Source organism: Equus caballus, chromosome 20 (genome assembly GCF_041296265.1).
Source record: "Equus caballus isolate H_3958 breed thoroughbred chromosome 20, TB-T2T, whole genome shotgun sequence".
NCBI lineage: Eukaryota > Metazoa > Chordata > Mammalia > Perissodactyla > Equidae > Equus > Equus caballus.
The window spans coordinates 54,951,964-54,969,970 of record NC_091703.1 but is presented as its reverse complement, the minus strand read 5'-3'; the positions used below and the strand labels follow the sequence as shown (position 1 = coordinate 54,969,970).

General features: G+C 38.0%; 1 protein-coding gene and 1 long non-coding RNA gene across 48 annotated transcripts in view; one reads left to right on the top strand and one right to left on the bottom strand.

The window, feature by feature from the left end:
* Positions 1-18,007, bottom strand: part of MLIP (muscular LMNA interacting protein) — a 244,675-nt gene that overhangs the window by 217,675 nt on the left and 8,993 nt on the right. The window lies entirely within an intron of this gene.
* Positions 17,129-18,007, top strand: part of LOC102150209 (uncharacterized) — a 30,145-nt gene continuing 29,266 nt past the window's right edge. Inside the window, exon 1 of the long non-coding RNA XR_289163.4 lies at positions 17,129-17,454. This is a non-coding gene — a long non-coding RNA (uncharacterized lncRNA). The remainder of the gene's footprint in view (positions 17,455-18,007) is intronic.

The following is an 18,007-nucleotide window of genomic DNA, read 5'->3' as shown; positions in this document are numbered from 1 at the left end:
CTGTCTCTTTGCCAAGAGTCAGCTCCTCTCAGCGGCTTTCCTGAAGATCCTTGAGTAGCCACCATTCACTCTCTGAACTCCATCAATCTCTGTTCCTGCACCCTCTTTTATTTTTTCCATTTATTGTTACTTGAAACTACCCTGTTTATCCATTTGTTTAATGGATTACTGTCAGCTCTCTCACCACCCTCCACTGTAATGCTGGTCCCATGAAGGCTGCCATCTAGTTGGTCCTGTACATCCTCAGGACCTAGAGCAATGCCTGACACACAATGGATGCGCAAAAGGTATTTTTAAATAGAAAAATGAATTACTAATACATGAAAGTAAACAGCCTTGTACACGGAAGAGCTCAAAAACGAAAATGAGAGGCAATATCTAAACCTCTATGATTCTATTTGTTAAATTAATCCAACAAGGAGGCCATTAGACTGAGGTGGCGTCAGTGCCTTAGCAGCCCAAGAAAGCAAACCAAAACCTAAGCCTGCAACGCCTCACGGTTACGAAATGTAAACCCAAGGACAACCAATCACAAAGAGCCAACTAAACTTTCCCAATAAGGCAACCGCTTAAGGTGGAGCCAATCACATACTTTCCTTGCTTTGCTTGCGCCTCTTCAAAGTTTCTCCCGCTCCTGTGGGTGCAGCGCTCCTAACCACTTCCGGTTTGGCGCTTCCTGGTTGGAATCAATTTTTGCTCAAGTAAACTCTTAACATTTTGAATATGCTTTTGTTTATCTTTTAACATATTCTATTCAGCCCCAAAATATAACTTGCTAACAAATGCCTGTGCTGTCATATCCTCTTTCAGGACAAATGTATTTTGTTTGCACTGTGGAGTCACTGTCTGCTGAGAAGGCATTTCCTTATTTCTAAATGCCCTGGTTATCCGAAAGTGAAGAATTCTGTAGTAGTTATGATTTGGTCTTGGTCTGAAGATCCTAGCATGGCTGACCAGTTCAGCGTCCAACTCACTATAGCACAGAACACCCGCTGTACATGTATTACATGATCTCTATTCGTTTCAGCTTCATTTTATACTTTATTTTGTAGGGTGGGGGGTGGAAGAAATGGGTGAAGGTGGTCAAAATGGCCAAACTTCCAGTTATAAAATTAATAAGGTCTGGAGATATAATGTACAGCATAGTGACTACTGAAAAAGTCAAAAGAGATTGGGAGATTTAAGGGCAGAATTAAAACACAGTGCTCTTATTTTTCATAGCTTGCTCGTTTAGGTCGCTGAGTAAACCAACATCCTGTAGTTTCATCCGTGGGACTGGCCCGCCTTCATTCACTCATTCGAAATCAAATTCAGTTTAGCACCAGACCAGAGCAAATTTTCTAATTTGTGTTTTCATCACTGACAGTCATTTGTTCCCATCTTAAACCTGAGAGACACAATTGCCTACACTTGCAGCATGCCAAAGGCTTTTTCCTTTTGAAAGACACGTGAGTTCTGCCTTTAAGTTCAGTCTTGGCCATTAATACACTTCAATAACATTCACCCATTTTAAATCCAACCTATTTATTCCTTGTGAGTTATTTTATTTGTGTGTGTTTGTTTTTAAATGGCAGCTGCCAGCATGATATTCAGAGGAGAAGGATTTAAAGTTCATAAAATGTCATCACACAGTATGACTTTCTCTAACAAATTGCTCAGGAAACTAAGATGAAAGTCAAACTTAAACCACTCAAACTTTTTATATCATGTGATCTAAAATTGCTAGAAACACCAATTTCCAAAGTTTTCACACAATTTTGCTCATATCTTTTATTACTGAAACTTTTATTGTTCATAGAGCCAAAGCATGTCAATCTTAAAGAATTATTTCAATTGGTGTTATAGATTTTTATGGTTATTATGCAACCATCTTCCACTCTAACCAGAGATCAATTTTCCAGTAGTAACTCCACTTTTATTAACTTACATGATGGGACTCTGGTCTTTTTGGGATTTTCTCTGAGTTGAGCTCTGATAAAATATCCTCTTAACTTTCACCAGGAGTTTCATTAATAATAATTCCTCCAAAAGTACATCCTCAACACCTAAAATATTACAATTTCTCAGTTACCACACACACCACATCCAGTTCCATGAAAGGAAAAGAAATTTCAGATTCTTTGGGAACATAAAGCAAGGTTGTGATGAGGTACAAATGAGTCAATGCATGTAAAAATCCCAAGGACCGTGCCCATATCGTAGCATGTGCTCAAAACCTTTGTTAGCTTTGAGTCTAATTTCCTAATGTGAAAAGCAAATGTGCCTACTTACACAAGTGATGAATGATAATATAGAAAAAAATTTTAATTTTAGTGTTTGTATATAACAAAGAAAATCAGGATTCTAAAAGAAGCAAAAGAAATGGGATATAGGGGGCAAGCCTGGTGGCGCAGGGGTTAAGTGCGCACATTCTGCTTCAGCGGCGCAGGGTTTGCAGGTTCGGATCCCAGGTGCGGACATGGCACTGCTTGGCAAGCCATGCTGGGGCAGGCATCCCACATATAAGGTAGAGGAAGATGGGCATGGATGTTAGCTCAGGGCCAGCCTTCCTCAGCAAAAAGAGAAGGATTGGCAGCAAATGTTAGCTCAGTGCTAATCTCCCTCAAAAAACAAAAAAGAAAAAGAAATGGGATATAATACATGCTAAGGAGTTACAGTTTGGTAATGACAAAAACAGAAAACATCCAGTCGACCTTCATAAGGACATCTGAAAGCAGAGATCAAAATGTCAGGAAGAGCGGTTTTCCAGACTTTGGGACATCATGGATCAGTAATTGCTTTTTAAGGATTCATCACCATTTCATAAGTATAAAGAAAATTCTAAAACCAAAAAAATGAGGAAGGATGCAATAGCCAAAACAAGGACAGTCCATTAAAAAAAATTGAAAAGACGTATTTTGTGAAGGAGATTACATCGTTCTTATTTTTCTCACTTACTCTAGAGCAAGCGTAATGTCACAGGTAACAGTAATCCACAAACCGTTATTGGGATTCAGTCTTCCAGAGAACACCGTGGATGAATGAGGCACTTCTGGGATCTGCACTCCCTGCCTTAAAAGACCGCTTCTTTTTAAGGAGCTTCCATTCTGACCATACATAAGAGAAAAGCACACTATGAAACTAACAACCTTAACTTAGACTGGAGTCATAACAGAGAACAAATGTGGACTGATGAGTTATCAGAGGGCATATTCACTAGTCTGGTATGTCCTTTTACTCTGGCTCATTTTGTGGGTACTCACGCCACGTGTTAGGACCAGAGTTGACCCTTGGTAGAACACTGAGGGAATACAGGAGTAAGGTGACATGTGAAGAAGCATTTTCTGAACACCATATGTATTGATCTAGGGGGTGTCATTATTTAATCTCATATTAAATCATAAAAATATTATCAGTAGATATTAGTAACAATACTTAAAAAGAGAAAATTGAGATTCACGGAAGAAAAGTTGCCAAAGACGACTCCATGGCTGGAAGGCATCAAACCGTGACTCTGTCTCTGAATCCAACACAGTATTTTAAGTACTAAACTCTGGCAACTTTGTTTTGACCATTACCCACAATCCTCCTCTGTGATATCCATCAATCTCTTTTTCAGAATGACCTTTCCCCTTTCAAAATGTACCCACAGACTGCTGCTGACTTTTGCTTTCTCAACAAATCTGATAAACTTCTGCAAAGCCTCCCAAAGACTAATAGACTACCCCTCCCCTCTTAACGGACATCTCCACTTCACAACAATGTCACCTTTATCTGAAATCATGATGGAGAACAATATTGTTGTTTGAAGGCATCTATCAAGACCTCTTTCATTTTGCTTTAAATCAATCTCTGCCTCTGTCTCTCTGTTTCTTTTCTCTCTTCTCTATCTCTCTCTGTCTTACATACACGCACACACACAAACATCTACTCAGTTTTACTGGCTTACAAATTCCTTTAAGAAAAAATTTCCTATATGGACTCACTTAATCATGCTGAATTCCCAAATGAATCCAGGAAAGTCATGGAAGATTGGCAGGATTCAACACACCAAACGTGAAATAAATGCATGTGGAGCTCCAGATGTATGACATCTCTACAGCTCTCAGGATCATAGAAATATTGTGGGCATTATTATTGATCCTTTGCAGAGCACACACTGAATTTTCAATCAAATAAGATAAAAGCAACTATTAGAGACTCCCTTCTGATTGTCCAAACTATTTGATTACTTGTAATCCCATGTGTCAACCAAGAACAAGATCAGCGACTATCACAGAATACAGGAGGGGGCCTGGAAGATGGTAGTGTAGGCATCCTGAACTCGCCTCCTCCCACAGACACAACAAACCTGCAACTACCTGTGGAACAACTTCCTTTGAGGGAAATCAGGAAACTGGATAAAAAAGAACCTCCACAGCAAGGGACAACACAGACAGGGAGAGATACAGCCCTGCCGAGGAGAAAACCACAGCCACCTGCAACGCTTCACAGCCAGGAGTGATCTCAAAGGTACGGAGCTTTTCCTGAAGGAGCAGGGGATTAGAGCTCTACATTAGGCACCCCAGCCCTTAGACCCAGCACAAGAGAGAAGAGATCCCATATACCTGGCTTTGCTGGCTTTGAATTCCAAGGGGAATGTGCCCAGGAAAACTATAGAACTTCAGGGAAAGATAAACCTGCTCTTAAACGGCCCATACACAGGCTCACTCAACCCAGAAACAAGCTCAAAAATACTAGATAGAAAACTTCGTAGTCCATTGGTAAAGAGACTCCCTTACTAAGCTTCGAGAACATCCCAGAGAGGATGTTTTTGAATATGACGTCTCCTCAGGCAAGGGAAACAAAAGAAAAAATAAACAAATGGGACTACATCAAACTAAAAAGCTTCTGCATGGCAAAGGAAATTATCGACAAAACAAAAAGACAAACTACCAATTGGGAGAAGACATTTGCAAATCATATATCTGATAAGGAGTTAATATTCAAAACATATAAAGAACTCATACATCTCAAAACAAAAAAAACAACCCAAGTAAAAAGTGGGCACAGGATCTGAACAGACATTTTCCAAAGAAGATATACAGATGGCCAACAGGCACATGAAAAGATGTTCAACGTCACTAATTATTAGGGCAGTGGAAATCAAAACCACAATGAGATATCACCTCATGCCCATCAGAATGGCTATTATCAAAAGACAAGAAATAAAAAGTGTCAGAGAGGATATGGAGAAAAGGGGACCCCCTTACACTATTGGTGGGAATGTAAACTGGTGCAGTCACTATGGAAAACAATATGGAGATTCATTAAAAAATTAAAAATAGAAATACCTTATGATCCAGTTATTCCACTTATGGGTTTTTATCCAAAGATCACAAAAACACTAATTCAAGAAGATATACACACCCTTATGTTCACTAAAGCAATATTCACATTAGTCAAGACATGGAAGCAACCTAAGTGCCCAAGAAGAGATGAACGGATAAAGAAGATGTGGTATATACATACAATGGAATACTACTCAGCCATAAAAAGGGTGAAATCTTTCCATTTGCAACAACATGGATGGACCTTGAGGGCACTATGCTAAGCAAAATAAGTCAGATGGAGAAAGCCAAATATCATATGAGCTCACTCATGTATGGAAGATAAAAACAACAACAACAAACACATAGACTCAGAGAATAGATTGGTGGTTACCAGAGGGGTAGAGTGAAGGGGGGAAAGTGAAAGGGGTAAAAAGGCAAATGTGTGTGTGATGGATGGCAATTAGACCCTGGGTGGTGAACACAATGTATTTTACACATGTTATGTCTCACAATAATCCTCTGATATGGGTACTATTCTTATCTTCACTTCACAGACCCAGATTCTGGTATTCAGAGGACTTAACAAACTTGCCAAGATTATATAGCTGGTGAATGGTGGGAGCCAAGAATTGTACACAGCATGATTTTCAAGCTGGTGTTCTTCGCCACTATATAATTCCTTCGTCCCTAACTAAACGGGACTAAACTAACTAATTTTCTGAGAAAAGAATAGGCATCTTCAAAATTAACAAATTGTTCCTTTTTTAAAATTTTTCATCTTTGCTCCATACTTATTCTATGTTGTCCGTTCTTATGAACTTCAATTTTGGAGTCTCCATAATGTGGTTCTCTTCCTGAATACAGATCCATGCCCTAAAAGTACAACTTCAATAGTTAAAAATACTGAAATAACAGTTATTCCCCCTGGTAAACACTCCAGAAGTGTTTCGGATTTGCCTCTTTCTGTAGATGAAGCGTGAAATCTAGGCATGATCTCTCCCAAGTCAAAATTTTCAAGAGTCTAAGCCCCACCCTCCAAGGAAGTTATAGAATTACATAAATTAAAACAGGGAGAAAGCTCAGATTATCTGGCTCAATATTTTCTTTTTATCAATGAGAAAAATGAGATCCACGGAGGTTAAGCTACTTGTCCCAACCATGTTAAACTGACGGCCAAGCTTCCCTCATTCTTTCCACAGTACCACGCTGCTTCCCTCACTGCAGGACAACAATGGGAGGCCGAGGATGAGAGCAATGTTTAATGTTCCCTAGCAAGCTCATGACAAGATATATGGTGCTAAGAAAAAAAAAAGATACTATTTACACCTTTGAACAAAATATTTCCATGCCTTTGAATAAAATAATATAATATTCTATCCACTGGGAAGTTTGTGGAACCACAGCAACTTGTCTATGGCCCCTCTCTTTCTCTTACTGGATTCTTCTCATTCCACAAGTGAAATTAACCAATATTGAGGAAACCTGGGCTGGGTTTCTCCTCCTTCTTTGTGGTCAGGGGCATTGGCTGCCCCACGAACTCTGCAGCTCTGAAGCAACGACACAAAAGATCATCCCTGTCTCCATCATAAATATAACATGATAAACAAGAAGGAAAACTAAGTTCAAGTTCTTATACAGAACGTCAGGAAGTGGATTTGAGTTGTCATTTTAGTATCCTCCATCCCTTTTGCTAAGAACAGAAGCAATGCATTTAACTGTTAGAGAACTTTTTCAACATTTGGAAAGTCTAGAAGCCACCCATGAACCCTGGAATCACTGATTCCCTGGTCTCCTTTCACAGGTAAGTTAAATGCCAGGTGCCCATGTGCCCTGGTTTGTCTGAGGCAGTCCTGGCTAATGCCTGTTGTCATGAAGTAATTATTAATAGGGTCCCCTTTTATGTTCAAAAAGGTCCCTGTTTGAATAACAAATCATATGGTCACCTGGTTAAATAGAAATAAAAAGTCTGGGGGCTGGCCTGGTGGCATAGTGGTTAAGTTCACGCACTTCACTCCAGCGGTGACGAGTATGCAGGTTCGGTTCCCTGGTTTGGACCTACACATCTCTCACCAAGCCATGCTCTGGCAATATCCCACATACAAAATAGAGGAAGATTGGCACATATGTTAGCTCAGGGCCAATCTTCCTCACCAAAAAATAAAAAAAACAAGAATAAAAGAATGAAAAATCTTTCCATCACATAAAGAACTCCAATACTTACACAAATAATTACCAACAGTACCATATAGGATATTAAAATGCTTGGTCATAAAAACAACATAAGTTCCCCTGAAACTATTCAATACTACTTTTTCATTCTTTAAAATTGTGAAATTCTAGGTAGAAAGATATCTCAAAATAAGCTTTTATATTCTTTGGATAAACACCAAGTAGTGGGATAGCTGGATCATATGGTATTTCTATTTTTAATTTTTTGAGAAATCTCCATACAGTTTTCCACAGTGACTGCAGCAGTTTGCATAAACAATAATGTACACCCAAAAATTACACAATGTTATAAACCATTATAATCCCAATAAAATTGCTTTAAAAATTAATTTACTAAAAAAAATGTTTTTATAAAGTTCAGACTTGCAAAATATCACAAATACCTCATTCAGAAAACAGTTGTTACAATCTTTCTAAAAAAGCAATCTTGTCCATCTAAGTCTTTAGTCAACCCAATGTTTCAGTCCACCATTCTCAGTGTTCCTTTAGGAGCATTATTTGCTATTTCAACCCAAATACTAATGAGAAGGCAGATAAGTTGTCACATAAAATTTATCTCAAAATATATTCTTGTGAAAATTTAACCACACGGAAAATTGAGTTTAGAGGCAACCTGATATGGTGGTTAAATGCATGGACTCTGGAGACAGCCAGCCTAGGTTTGGAACCAGCTCTACCATTTACAAATTGTGTAACTTTGGACAAGTTATTTAATCTCTCTTACTTTGGTTTCCCCATGCATAAAACTAGAACAGAAATAATATCAACCTTGGGGGTTATAGTGTGGAGATCTATGTATATGAAACGTGCCTGGGGCATAGCAAAAAGCACATAAATGTTAGTAGTCTGGGGGGCTGTTGTTGAGGCGATGAAACATTTCTCTGGTATTAAGCAAATCTGTAATACACGGGATTCTTTCTACTGCTGATAAACATAGTGTATATGCCTTTCCAATAAATGGTGCTAGAACATTCGGACATCCTTAGACAAAGAAGAAGAGGCAGAGAAGGAGCGGGGGAAGAGAAAGAGAGGAGACAAAAAAGAAGAAAAAGAAGGAGAAGAAGAAGAGGAGGAGGAGGAAGAGGAAGAAAAAGAAGAGAAAGGAGAAAACTTTGATGTGCACTTTATATAGAATTAACTTAAAATGGATCACGAACTTAAATGTACAATGACAAACAATAAAACTTTAAAAGCAAGAGAATATCTTCAAGATCCAGGACTAGGCAGCACTGGAATTTGGTAAGATAAGAAAAAGAACCTAAGCAAACTATTAACTTCTCAAAAATAAACATGATAATTCTCAAAGGATAATACAGTTCTACTGATTTCCTAAATATCTCATTAATCATAACTGCTAGTGGTAAAGTGTCCACGTATCTGAAAATATCTAACACTAAACACCATTCTTTTGGTAGTACTTAATTTTCACAAGGGAATTCTAAATATAACCTATTCTTGGGGCAAAAATGAGGTCAAATTAATCACTAAAAAAGGTATTAAAAATAGTATCCCTCTGGCTGAGAAAGCTCCACAACCTCTGATTCTTTCATTGCTCAGTGAGCTAGTGCTTTGGCTAACATAAGGAGTCTGCCATTTTTCTCCTGTCACTTTCTGGCCTCCGATCACACTCTAGCAACGCTATTGCCAATGCCAAAATCTGCAATTCTGACACTTCCGCTGCCTTCGGAAGGCCACACCAAGGTGCCCAGGGCTCTGTGCTGAGGATGCTGAGGCCTCTGTCAAAGCTGCCAGCACCAAGCATGCTGGCATTTAGTGCTCTCGATGTTGCTCAAGGATTTCATGGACAACAACTCCTTCTATTTTCACTCATGAGTACGACTGACGACGTTGAGTTGGAAATACAATCAGAAAGAGAGGCCGCCTGCCATACCAAGGGTCCCTCATTTTCTATGAAAAAACTCTTAAGGATCTCATCTGTCTTTTCCCTCAGGACCTGGGGATGAGTCTCTGCCTGGAAGGCTCTTCAGTGTCTCTTAAAATCAGCCCTTTGAAAATGCCAAACTACCAGCTCTCCAGATGTGGCTGAATCTTAGGGTGAATTCAGTTTTGGCTTAGTTTGGGATCCCTGCCACTTATCAAATCAGATCAAGTGCATTGCACCCACACAGAGACATGTAAACGTCATGCCTATGCAGTTTAACCAAGGTTTATTGAGTAGCACTTGCAGTGGATCAGACACGGCCCTGGGTGCCAGGAAGATAAAGCCCCTGACCTTGAGGAGTCTGCAGTCTGCTGGTGGCCAAAGCTCTTTAAGCAAAAGGCTGAAAGCACTCAAGGTTTCCATAAATCTGCTCTCAGGTGAAGAATAAAGCACCAAATACCAGCTTACCTTGCATTCTTCTCTGATACAATCTCATCAATTCAGCAGGATCATAAAAATGTGAGGCTATTATGAAAAAAATCACTCTGACCTATTTGAAATTTCAGTAAAACTGAAAAATACAATTCAGCTCATGGTATTGTTGCCTGTATTTGGCCTATTAAGATTCTATGGTCTGGCTAAAAGAGATGCGATGCACAAATATATTCATTGATTTGCATGTTAATGTTTTGCCAACATGAAGGATCCATAAAAGAATTATTCCATTTTGCATAACATCTGTATTTTGGTAGGAAAAATTTGAGTATATTGCCCTCTATACCACAGCCCTTAAATTTCTTTGTATGATGTTATCATAGATTAGTAACTAATTCCCCTACTGTGTCCACTATTTTTCATTTTATAGACAATATTGTAATAAACATCATATAACTAAATAGTTTCATATTTCTTCACTTCAAATTCCTACAATAAAATTACTTGACTATTAGATACATAAATATTTAAGGCCTCGGTATACATTATGCTCCAGAAAAGTTGTACCAATTTACAGTCCTACTTATAGTATATGAAACTATATGTTTTATAGAAAAGTTCTTAAATAAAAATAAATAAATGAACTATAAAACTGTTGCCTTCCCAGGAAAATGTACCAGTTGAAGGTAAGAGACATGAATTATGATATCTTGAACAGAATAAGTACTTTATGGATTTAAAACCATAATGCCATTTATCTCTCAGTGAAGAATAAGGATGTTCCACGAAACTCACCATCTACTGAAAACATGAAGCATTCAGGAAGAGCTTTAAAAATCAATCAAGGGGCTTCTGGTTCAAGACGGCTGATGGGACACATGAGTTTCTCTCATATCCTTCTCTTGACTTCATTAAAATGAGGGTAAAGTAATTTAAAAGACTAAATCCACAGTGACAAGAGATCTGGCAGGGGAGGGGTATCAGCATGAAAAAGCACATTGTAAATTTCTCAAAGATGCAAAGGAGATGGAGGTGGATTGCTGGATGAAGTAGGGCTGCGGCCAAGAAGAGACCATGATAAATGCCTTTCCAAACTCTGGAGGGCACGCCAAGGTCAAGGAAGGCAAATTTCACAGGGGGTATGACTGCAGTGGGGTCACAAAGAAGACAATTCATTGCAAATCTCTAAGACCAATTCCCCCTTCTCCCTCCGCACCCCCTGCAATGGAGCACTGGCAGCCAGGAGGTCAACAAGCTTCAAGGAGAGGACTCCCAGGATGGATGAACCAACAAATGGATGAATGAATGAATGAGCAGAAGCAGATGGAACAACAAAACACGCAGGAGTTCCCAGATTGAACGCTGAGCTCAACCAGAAAAACAAAAGAGGAATGAAAAAATTCCCATATTTGCTTCATGCATTGTAAAAGAACTCCCCATGCCCTGTGATAAGCTTATTAATTCATGCTGGCATTTTCCTCCTTCAGGCTCCCACCACAACATGCTATTCCAGAGAAATTATAACAGGTTCAGGAAAACAATCTTGTGGGCTCTCTCTCCCACTCCCGAGATCATTGTCATCAAGTTAGTCTTTAAAAGCGTGAGGAGGTCTCTGAATTGCCACACTGACATCCACAAGGGCACGTGGCCCATTCTGAAGAACAAACCAGGAGTGATGCGTCACATGCAAGGAAACATTCATTAACTGAACGAAAGTTGATCAAAGGACAAGAGAAATTCTTAGGTTATAAGTAAAAGAGAAATACCAGCAATTAAACCACAGATGTTCTCTCACCATTTTAAAAAATAACCTCCTTATTTTTATGAAGATCACGTCGCAAAATGAAGTCCATGACTCTCTAATGTAATTACATCACGAATACAACAGTCTATTTGTCATTCCCTGAAGGGAGCCATACTGGGGACAGAACACCTAGATAAGTAAGTAATTGCAATTCCCACAATGAGAACCTAGAAAATATTTCGCCACACGTACGGAGTGTTATAAACGTCAACGTGAACGCACAGCTTGGTTAAAGCCTGAAATCCATCTCCCTTCTGTTATTCACCACCACACAGAGCTGTATCAAAAGACCCATTCAAACAGTGCATCTCAGACTTACATTCTCGGCAGACACTGCTGTAATTAGCAGTGGTGTTCAAAGGACTGGCTGGCTTCAAGAACTTCATTTGAACCATAAAGTAGAAATCTGGATCCTTATCAGTTTCACTTCACTCTCACCTCCCCTCCCCGGGTTCTAAGAGACACAGCTCTCATTTTTCTTAAAGGAAAAAGGAAAATGGAAATGGTGGCTAGGATTTTGCCATTCGTGTGCAGTTCACTTCCTCCTCAACCTTCAGCGATGCAAAGGGACTAAAATTAGACTTGCAAAGGATTTAAGATATCTGTGTCAGGGACATTGCAGGGAGTGGTAAGAACTACAAAAGGGGATAAGCAAGAGCTGAAGAAACCATTTTAGAACTAACATCTAAAACATAGATCTTACTTGCATTTTCTAAATTTTTATTCCTGATAAATACAGCACATCTACTTTGTTTTATGTACTATTATGAGAAAATAGAATGCTTTGCTTTGGTAATATTTTGATATTAATATTGAGGCACTTACATGCTGCTTTCTTCATCTATTCCATAATTTTCACCCACGATCCAATTCTCAAATATTTGTTGTTTCTCAGTGAAAACATAGAAAATATATGCAATTCAATTCATGGGTACTGAACTGTGAGCTTTCTATACTACAGAGAAGGTTTAACTTAATAACAAGGACTTCTATTTTACATTTGGTCAGCGATGACATAAAAATATAAACTATTTCAAGGTTTCTAATGTTTGTAGAAATAGGCATTGTTCAGTAGGAAAGGATTTAGTAAGTATACAGTCAAAGGACACTTTGCACAGACTTATAAAACACTAGAGAGCATAGCAAACTTGCAAATCCAACCCAACTTCTCACTTTGTACATAAGGAAACCAAAGGTTAAGTGATTTGTCAAAGGCCACGCAAATACAACTTTAACACCAATACTGGTCTCCTAGAGACTCAGATAGAACATGCTTTCCACCACTCTAGATGGATGGCACTTAGGAAGAGAGAGGCCTCTTCTTTGGAATCAGAGATCCTTATCACCATACACACACAGACACACACACTACACACTCCAAAGGCACAGGTTCTTTATTTCAGTTTTCATAGATATGTTAGGATGGTACTCAGAACACCTGCATGCACTCACCTACCCTAACTCATCATTTTTCCAGTCTCACCTCATTTTGCAGTTGTGCCCATTAAGACTTCATTTTCCACTGCTCCGTGATTTCCCATTGATCCCCATGATCCATCACCATCACAGCTTCTTGTCTCCTCCCTCTTTCTTTTTTATTTCATGTTACAGATTCTTCAGCTATTTTTTTTACTTTATTTTATTTATTTATTGTTTTTGCTGAAGAAGATTCACCCTGATCTAGCATTCATTGCCAATCTTCCTCTTTTTGCACGTGAGCCGCCACCACAGCATGGCCGCTGACAGACGAGTGGTGTAGGTCCACGCCCAGGAACCAAACCTGGGCTGCTAAAGTGGAGCATGCCGAACTTAACCCCTAGAGCACTAGGGCTGGCCCTGGTTATTTTTAATTTATTTGTTACTGGCTCTATAGTGAGGAGGTCAGAGACAGGTTAGGGTGGGCTTATTTCTAGTGCAAAAGAGATTTATTTTCCGCTTTGATCTGCCAAATGATCAGGATTCATGGTTACTCTTTGCAACTATACATCTTCACTTGGGGTAAAACCAGAATCTTCTTATTACTCATAATGCTAGAAGGATGTCTCAGTTCTTTGGAGAACATTATCCTAGTCAATGACTCTGTAATACCTGGTGCAGACTGATCAATCCAATAATCCCTTTATTAACTTCTCAGAGACTCTTTATCTCCCTAAGAAATGGGAATAAATTAACTGCTCTTACCAAAAATTCAGAAGCAACACTGAGTTCAGAAATTCAGAGAATCCTAGTTCTGAATTTCCTCCATTTGTCTTCTAGTTAAGAGATACTTATTGAGGCACTCACCATAAAATTTTGCTCATTACCACCCATCTGTCTTTGAAAAATAATTATTTCCACAGAGTATTTTGGATGTCAACATATTACAGAGCTCTGGCCCTCTTTGGAGAAAAGGGAACAAGAAATTCAAAATATACTGATGATGAATGGGCTATCCTGGGAGATGTGCCAAATAGAGGTATAGAATGCACAGTAGGCACCCCAAATATGTTAGAGATAGCAGCAGCGTTCCTAAAGATGCCCAAATGTCTATCGTTCTCCATGATGGTGTCACCTATAAGACAAACATGAGCCAGCATCATAGGGGAGTTAAGATCTGGGGACAAACTAACTCACATCCTCTACCATCAAAATGATCTCTCAAACAAAATGGACTTTCAAGGCAACTTAATCAGTAACATCCAGAACACAGCAAGAGTCACTGGTCCACTCTTACAAGTGGCAGAGAAATGTAAGGAGCTTTCCAAAATAAATATTTGAATGCCAAAGAAAAGGAAATGTCATTGTTCATTTATTTGTTTTCATCTCTCCTTCTTTTTGGTCATCACCAAAATTAGTTTATTAAGGATCCAGGGAAGTCAGTCATGATATAAAGAGACATAGATCCAGTATCTTACCTCCAGAGATTCACAACGCTAAATTAACCACTTATTTTAATATATGGTGTTGTCTTGTCAAGTATTACGTTTAGATCAGAAACAACCCTGGAGCCATACTGAAAACAATCTTTAGGTAACACATCAGACATATCAGCGGTATGAACTTTTTTTCAGGTATGTCGGCACCTACTGAGTATCCTTTACCAATGACTCTAGTTAGACACAGAAAAATAAATAGAAATGTAGATGTTGGTTCGAAACCTTGGGAGCTTCCTGGGTGAAACTTGAAATTGGTCCCCGTACCCAGAGAGCAAAGAGACTGAACAAAGAGAAAGACCACCCCACATTGGGAGGCGGCAGGTTTAATAAAAAAGGGAACTTACATACAAGGTTTGTCTTGGGTGGCTGCAAGACGAATAGATCTCTGCACCCGCCCACCAAAATCTGAAAAGTTTATATAGAGGCCTTAACTGGGTTTAGTCATGGGTACCGTCCAGCCGCTCTCATCAACATCTTACTCTCTCAAGGCATGTCCTTGGAACAGCTCCCACTGTGGGAACAGTGGGCAGAGCCTACATCCAAGGACAGGGGAGGGGGTGAGGGTTCTCCAGTTGCCCAGGTCCAGCTCACAGGTCAACCAGCGGTCACGTCCTCTAGATGACCTCCTCCAACAGTAGATAGAATGATGAAATAAAATATGTTACTGAATACAATGCTTTACAATTGTTCCCATTGTTAAGACATTCTGATGAGTAATTATAGACTTGTTGTTGCAAGTTTATGCGAGAAAAAAGAATTTGGGATGTTTACGTTTTGTACTTAGAATATTTCCAAGCTACTAAAACTTATCATTATTATTTCGTAATCTGCTAAAAAATAATCAAAAGATAATAGTCTCCTTGATGGACAAGAATTTCTTTATTATATGTGTTTCTACTGCAGCTCTTAGTACCCTGTCTTGTTCAAAACAGATGTTCAGAAATGTGTACTGATTTGAAACCTCTTTTTGGTATTTCTGTGGACATTTCTACCCAACTAGGCTAGACTAGTGTCTCTAAAGATGCTCCCCAACAAAACTCAGACTGGTCATCAGATAATAACATTGGAAATTATAACCCAAGTGTTAGTCATATGTTTTTTGATTGTTTACAAATTTGTTCTTAGAAAATAATTTTATTTGTATTAACGAAGCTATGAATTAATAACTAATTCAACCTTATTTAAAAGGTTACCTTTCTCTGAATTATCACAGAACTTAAAAATGCATAGTTTTCTGTGATTTTACATTATACCCAGTTTTTTCTTCAATTTCTTCACTCTTTCATTGTATTAAAAAAGAAGTGGCATGATCTCTTCGTAATGAAATCATGAAGAATGTTTTTTGTGAGACCAGAATTTAAATATCATTGGGTGGTTCTTTCACCCTCAAATTCAAAATGAGTCAAAAAAGTTTTTAAGAGAAAAAGTAAAATTTCAGTTATTTAAAATGTAAATTTCAGCTCTTTATATTAGATACATCTTGTTAAAAAACTGTCAGATGACGTAACTTCTTTCTCAGTCACAGAGAGTTACTTTTACTCAAAAAACCCATATTTATGACATTCATAAATTGACTACCATGTTGATTTGCTTCCACAAATCTTCAATATAAAATGAGTTGGATGATATACCTTTCTCATTATCATGAGTTTTGTGATATTTATTGAACATTTATTACTTGAGAAGATAAAGCTGTCTCGAGACATATTATAGGAAAGCGAAAGAAATTATTAGATTTATGCATGAGATCTGTTTGTTTTTATCATATCTTAGAGAAAGAAGCCATTATTATGTCAGAATGCCCTGAGGTGCGTGACTGTCCTTACTATGTTAATATATGAATTGTTCTTTCTCATTAAGACATTTCAGCTGAAGATAAATGTAAGTGCAATTCATTGGCATTGCATTTAATAATCTAAAAGAAAAAGAGTTTGGAGAGTAGTCAGGATTTCTTGACTTACTTTTACTTATTTATTAAAACTAACTTAATAGAAATGTACTTATTTTTTAAACTATTCCAGAAATAACTTTAAGTTGCAGATATAAATGACGCCCAGCTTGAATTTATTGTTCTGTGTATGATTATTCTGAAAATGCATCAATTACTACACTGACACATCACTTCCCAAAGCGTGTTCCAGAGCACACTAGTTAGAATGCTCACTGTTGTTGCATATACACATTCAAATGCATCACACTGGTAGGGAGTTTAAGAAACACTAGATCAACCTCCAGAGGGTCTCGTAGCCTTCAGTATGTTAAAACACAGTATGAGTCGCCAAGGGGAAATACGCTGTATAATGTATTCTCTGCACAGTACTTCGCGAATGTTCTTGAGTATAGACCAGAACCTCTTTTCGTGGAGCAGTTTGGAAAATCTGAGTTCCAAGGAACATATTTTGGGAAACATATGATACAATGGTTATTCAAGCCTGACCAGGAAAAACAAAAGATTCATTCAGCCCCAAAACCAATTATTGTGGAACCAACCAAACTGAACTGCATTGTCAGGAAAAAATTCCCTCCCTTCCTCCACCTCCCACAAAAATTAGCTTTAGTGTAATCTGATTTTGCAGAGTCAGGGCTGATGAAAATATTCAACATGGCGTAACAGGCTGGTTTCTCAAGGGCTGGTGAATGTCCTTTTAACTCTATGCTAAATTGATTTTTCTTTTCCATGTTTGAAAAATTGAGATAACGTCAACCAATGTATGAGAAATTTAGGACATTTTGAAGGATTTGAGTATCACACTTTTTTTCTGATTATCTATTGATGAATGGATATAAAAGAGGCACCTTCAATTGTCAAAGGAATCTTTACTTTTAATCACCAAAGAGCAACAAATTCAGGGCAAAAACGTCAATAGCTAAAGGGAGCAATTCACTCACCAACGTAAGGTAAGATTCCTATTGGATATACAGGAAAGAATCCTATTTGTTTTTGTCTCTCTCTTTGGGTAGAGTGAACTGATGAATTTTAAAAATCTGCAGGCTGTTGGTTTTCCTGTTTATTTGATGTAAATCTTACATTAGAGTTTTTACAAATAAAGCCAATCATGCATATTTCTTAATTGTGTGATATATACTGCAACATTGTTCATAATAAAGATCTTTGTGAGAAGTATACCTTTAATTTTAAACATGTGTATTATAACTCAAAAATATTATAATATATATGTAATTAAATATCTTAATGGCAAAATATTCTCTCCTTTTAGAAACCATATTTTTTACAAACTTTACTATTTATCATAAATAAATTTAATAATTATCAGAACTTAGTGAATGCCACAAGAATACATTTTAAACTATATTCAGCAACCTAGCCAGTCATACTATATCACATTGGTCTTAGCAAAGAACACAATGCCCATGAGCTGAAGTTTTGGATATTTATCCACATAAGCAGACAAAGTGTTTAACTAAAATAATTTCTATTAGAAACTTTCAA